Below are 6,524 nucleotides of genomic sequence, written 5' to 3'. Positions count from 1 at the left end.
GAATGAAACTAAAATTGGTTTTCGGTTTAAAAATGATTTGGTTTTGGCTTAAGTTTGGTTGGTTTTGAAATTGGTGCGGAATAATTGAAAACACGATTTGGTTTTGGGTTTAAACCCTATTCTATTTATTCAACTCAAGAAGTTAAAGTTTCAGAGGTTTTCAAGGAATTTAAGAAATGAGTTAGGTTATTCTCCCCTGAAGTCTTGAGACTCCGCTGAGGAATCTTACGACCAAATCTTGATTTAGAAATGAATGATTTTGAGTCTTTCAAAGAGATTTTGAACTTGGCATGGTTTTGAGATCTTTGGAAGTGTTGGAAAGATGTGGAAAGTGGCTCCGTTTTGAAAAGTGATTCTTGGCTAGCTGTGAATTGACTACGTTTGTTACTTAAAAGTAAATGGACCAAGAATGATTTTGAATTAAGATTTTGAGCCTGATTGATTGTAGATATCATCAAGATTGATGAGTTATTGTTTGGTAGGCGTAAGGGCCAGGTTTGTCCCGCTTATGCTGAGAGATTTGATAATTGACGAGATTGTTGATAAGTCGTTTGTGCCTGGCAAGGACGGTGGTTAATCCCGCTTGTCGAGGTTGCGGCACCCGCGTAAGGACGGTGGTTAATCCCGCTTACGTGTAGATGTGAGGTCGGAGACAAAGTATCCCGCTCACATCCTTTCGGATCACAGGAGTGTGCAGGCACTGACATCCTGGACCGTGTGGCGGGCACGTTATCCCAGAGGGTTCCCATTTATACGTGATCGAAAGGCAACATTCCCATGGGAATGTGTCGGGTTGGCAATTGAACCGACAATGTGATATCACAGCCAGTAGGACAGGCATTCATCATTTGCATCTATGTGATATTGTTTGGGTGTGCATATTGTATTTGGTTGCCTATGTGAATACTTATGTTAACTGCTAACTGTTATACTTGTTGTAATTGCTCTTGATTGTGCTTGAACCACATTAATTGTGATTGTGTTTGAATTTATTGGTTTGTGAAGAGTTGGTTGCTGATCTAGCTGTTTGGGCCAGGGGCCGTGTTGGATTGGATGGGCTTGAGGCCGTGATTGGTATATTGAGTCCTAGTTCTGTATAAAGTATCTGATCGGTTCAGCATAGACTTAACGAACCTATGCTTGGAACGGGATGATCATTTATACCGCATAGGTAACTGCTTTCATGATTGCGGTCTAGGAAAAACTTTTCAGACATTTTTTTTAGGAAAAAGGTTTTGTTTTAGAATATTTGAGAAATTTAGCAAGTCTTCAAAAAGGAATTTTCTGGATTTCGAATGTGAACCTATGGTTTTTGGAAAGACTCATAAGACGAGCAATGATCACTGAACTCTAAGAATGATCTTATCTTTACGTATCTTGTTATAGCAAATTCTGTAATCCTATAGTGAGAACAAGCGAGGACGACGTTCTCACTCCCCTACAGGTTATTCCTTTTCAGGATATGGAAGACGAAGCTTCAGGAGAGTTATGTTTATTTTCTGTTTATTCGGTCTTTTTGTATCACCGTAGCTATTATTTTTCCTCACCTTTATCTTTATGAAGCTTGTAAGAGGGATAGAAAATTATGATATGTATAATTGTAAACTAGTGTTATGTATATGTATATATATATATCTTAAAGGTTATATCTGAATTGTATGTGCATGTATGTTTAGGTTTTCACGAAAAAGAGTTATCGAAGTGTTATGCGGTTTTAAGTTTTAAACAGGCTCATATTTTAGTCTTAAATATTATAAAAGTCGTGGTAATACTCGAGCTATCAGAGTGGCGCAGCCGGAAGCGTGACATTTTGATAGTTAGGATGTTACACACTGTATCGCTGATTTCTTAGAAAACCGAAAATAAACACTTTATCTTAAGAAAAATACAAATAGGCATAGATTCATATACAAGACTCCTTACATAATAACTCATAATATAATATACATATAAAACATACAATTCCTATCCCTCTTACAAACTTGTAATAACAAGGACGAGGGGAGAAAATATCTAATTAATACAACATCTTATAAAACAAACGCAGTATAACTCTTCTTAATGCTTCTTCATCCGGTTCCTGAAAAGGTAAAGCTGTAGGGGGTGAGAACCTAACCACACGGTCTTACCACGCAGTTTCAAAGTTGTCATAAGAAGATATTTAATAAGAAAACTGTTTTCAAGCTCAGTGATTATCATTGCCTTATGAATCTTTTAAAAACCAGTAGGTAATCGTTCAAAACCTTTTCAAAGAAACGTTTAATCTATCAAAAATCCGAAACCTTTCCTTTTTTATAAGAAAAATCTCAATCAGAAACCAACCATGCAATCAAACAACACAATCATTAATTCAGCACCAAAGTTCATTCTCAAATGTAGCACGCCAGGATAAACACAGGCAAGACAGACAAGGAAAGCACAAGTAGGTAGCAGTTACAGCAAATAGTTCAAGTAGCAGTTAAGAACAGTTTAGCAATTAGGCAAACCAAAACAAGTTCAAACCCAAGCAAAGCATACAAATGCATATGATGCATGCCTGTCCTATGGCTGATGAGGCTCATCTGTCGGTTATCCAGCCAACCCGACAAGTCTGAATTGTCCTTAGACTGTCTCCCGACGTGCATCGCCAAGAGCCTATGCATAGTTTTTTCCCAAATAATCAATATTTCTCAATGGGGGTAACATTCCCGGGAATTTATATAGTTCCTGGTCACACTTACGTCGTAGGGTCAACAGAGTATCGAGTTTTCAACCTGGTACACGTGGTGGCAAGCCACGGCACTTAATCCAGGGAACTTCGTATCTCAGATATTTCAAATTCATAAGCCACATAAATAATTCATTCATCATTCATCAATATCTAAGCCATTCTCAATATCATCATCATTCGTCAATCCATATCCCATTTCCAAATTCATTCAAAAATCATATTTCAAATCAATCATCATCATCCTTCTTTCCGTTAATCAACAATCTCAATTCAAAACATAATTCTTTCTTTTTTAAGTAAATCAATCCGAAACAAATAACGTTTAAGAACTAAATCTTTTAAACAATTACTTCAAACAAAGCTTCCAATTTTATAAAATTTCGGCAGCATCTCCTCTAAAACTCGGATTCTACCACCTTGTTCGGGTCCCAACGTAACCAAACCAAACCAAACACCTGTTAATCAGTCAAATCACTTCCAACAACCATTATCACAACAACAGTACTCAACCCAAAGAAATTACAAAATCCAGAATTCAATCAACCAATCCTATAAATCACAATTTAAACCGACTTCAACCAACAGCATCAATCAATAGTTAAGAATTCTCGGTCTTCTCAAACAGTTTCAAACCAAACCATTCCCTCAAACACTTTTTGAATCATTTCCAAAATAGCAAATCATTCTCAATAAATAACCCGTTTTCAAATATCAAGTCTTTTCCAAGTTTATTTTAAAATCGAATTCCAATATCAAATCGGGTTTAATATCAAATCAAACTAATGATCTCATTCAACCAAAACAACTCAATTCAATTCATAAGACTCACGAAATCACAAAAATGTATTTTACGCATTAATATCGATTTATAACAACCCTGTAATGTAAAATAGATTTAAGAAAAACCCCTACCTCAACTAGCTGAATTCACACAGGTTAAACATAGTAACTCCCTTCCCTTTCTGTTTTATGGCAGCAGTAGTGATTCCAATGTGACCGAACCGGTGGCAGCAACACCCATTTTAATTTTTCAAACAGACATGTTCAGTGGAAAAGGGCAGTTCTAATTCGAAGACAAGAACAGAGGAGGCTGTGGTGGATCCTTCTAGTGGCAGCTTGGATGGCGGCAGAAAAACTCGTCGTGACCGTATAACCAACAGACATAGGCTTGGAAGGCGGTCAAGGAGCTCCGGCAACGCAGCAGCCGTGCGGGCAGGACAACGGCAAGCCCAGCAACGCGGCGGCGACGACAGCTCCGCGACAGTTTCCCTCGCGCGTTCTCTCTTCGCGCTTCCAGTGGCGGTGGCAAAGACGGGTTCGGCGGCGGAGACCCGACGAAGCTGGCGGCGACGGGCTTTCCCTCGGAGACAGCAGCAAGTTCGATAGTGATGCGGACCCCAACGGCAACGACGAACCCAGCTTCGACGGCGGCAGCTTCCTCGCGAGCTCCCTCTCTCTCTCTCTCTCCTCGCGTTCGCCTCTTTCTCTCTCCTCCCTTGGTGACGACAACAGCGACTGGCGGTGGGCTGGAGACGGCTGGGTGGTGACGCAACGGGGTATGAACGGCGGCGAGCCCAACGCCGGTGATGGCAATGTAGCTCCTCCCTCACCGATCTCTCTTCCCCTTCTACTCTCCCGTTCCCTCTTTCCCCCTTTCTTTCTTTCTTTTTTTATTTCTTTCTTGGTTAGTGGCTGAGGTTTGGCTGAAGGATTTGGGGGGTGTGGCGGTGGTGGCTAAGGGTTAGGGTAGAATTAGGGTTAGGATGATATTTTGGGGATTTAGGGTTTTGGTAAAAATTAGGTATAAGGATAATTTGGTAATTTTAATAAAATTAGAGCATAAGATATTAATATTAAAAAACTAATTTAATCTCTAAAGTTACTTTAAAATATTATTTGTAGTATAAAAATACTAATTGATTTTCAATAAATTACTCTAATTGAAAATTCATGATAATATAATTAATTTCTCTTTATCTTTAACTTAAAGTATTAAATGATATAAATTAAATTATCTAAAATCAAATCTTATAAAATTCTTATTATTTCATAACCACTAATTTTATAATTTAAATATTGAAAATAATTCAATAATTATAAAATTAGACAAAATTCTAATTTAAATAGCCAAACCCCATTATTTTCAAATTTCTAGAACTTTAAATCATAAATAGAAAAATAATCCTTAGGAATAGAGTTTAGATAAAAACCTTAATTTATTTCAAATCCAATTAATTGTCTTTAATTATTTTTCAATAAAAATAATTTCTAAAATTAAAACTATAAATAAATATATATAATTTGAAATTAGGTTAAAATAGGACTTTTCAAAAGTCTTGGGTCTTACAAATAACGTGTGCATGTGCTGTTTAGACATTTTCTATTATTATTATTATTATTATTATTATTATTATTATTATTATTATTATTATTAATTAATTAATTAATTAATTAATTTCAATATCAATTTGTCACCATTAATGTATGTATGAATTTGTTACTAATTATGTTTGATTAAAAATAATAATTAAAAAAATAATAATTAAAAATATTAATGATCGACAATTAGTATTATACAATTAATATAATAATTAGTATCAACTTGTATCAACGTGTATATCAACTTACATAATGATGGAGAATTAGAATTATATAAATTAATATAATAATTAGAATGATTAAAAATATTTAATGATTGACAATTAGTATAATAATGTATTAAATATTAATTTTTATATAATTATAAAAAGGATATTTTCTTAAAATAGATTGAGAAGATAGTAAATATAAATATATTGAAAGTAGCGCTTTTATTTTGAAAAGAAAAAAGTTCATAAGAAACTAACATCTCACTTCCAATATTTCTAAAAATATACTAATATACTAATAATACTAATAGTTGAAAAATAATTGTGAAGACTTATTAATAATTAATATCTAAAATAAATAAATTAAATAATAATAATTAAAAGAAATCTTTAACAAATGTGAGAAATAAAAATAAAAGAAATTGATAAATAATAAATATAAATATATTAAAGAATAATATTTTTATTTTGGAGAAAAAAAACTCATCAGGAAATGATACCTCATTTTCATTAGTTAGAAAAAAAATAAATTTTAATAGATTAAGTAGATTATTATTATTATTATTATTATTATTATTATTATTATTATTATTATTATTAAAAAGACTTATAAGTACAAAATAACTGAATAATCCGTGCATTGAAAATAATTTTATTATGATTAGAATAACTCATGCCATTAGTATATTATTATCATATCATATCATATCATATTGATTTGATATAATTATAATAAAGACAGTTTCTTAAATTAGTATAATTATATATCATTCATTAAATATTAATTATAATATAATTATATTAATTAAAGATGTTTTTCTAAAATAAATTTAGAAGAGCGAATAGTGTAATCATTTTGGAGGAAAAATAGATTAACGAAAAAGTGACACCTCACCATCATAAGCTGGGGGAAAATCCAATTTTAGTAGATTAAGTAGATAATTAAGATATTTTTTAAATCAGTATAATTATGCATTATTCATTAAATGCTAATTGTAATATAATTCTAATAAAGATATTTTTTAAAATAAATTTAGAAGAGAGAATAGTGCCTTTATTTTGAAAAGAAAATAAATTTATGAGAAATTGACACCTTACTTTCATTAGTTAGGGGAAAATCAAATTTTAGTATATTAAGTAGATTATTTTATATAATTATAATGAAGATATTTTTTTAAATTGGTATAATCATGCATTATTCATTAAATGCTAATTGTAATATAATT

Source organism: Arachis ipaensis, chromosome B7, assembly GCF_059453495.1.
Source record: "Arachis ipaensis isolate K30076 ecotype BB chromosome B7, ASM5945349v1, whole genome shotgun sequence".
Taxonomy (NCBI): domain Eukaryota; kingdom Viridiplantae; phylum Streptophyta; class Magnoliopsida; order Fabales; family Fabaceae; genus Arachis; species Arachis ipaensis.
The sequence above is the reverse complement of the archived record's forward strand: the minus strand, read 5'-3'. Positions refer to the sequence as shown.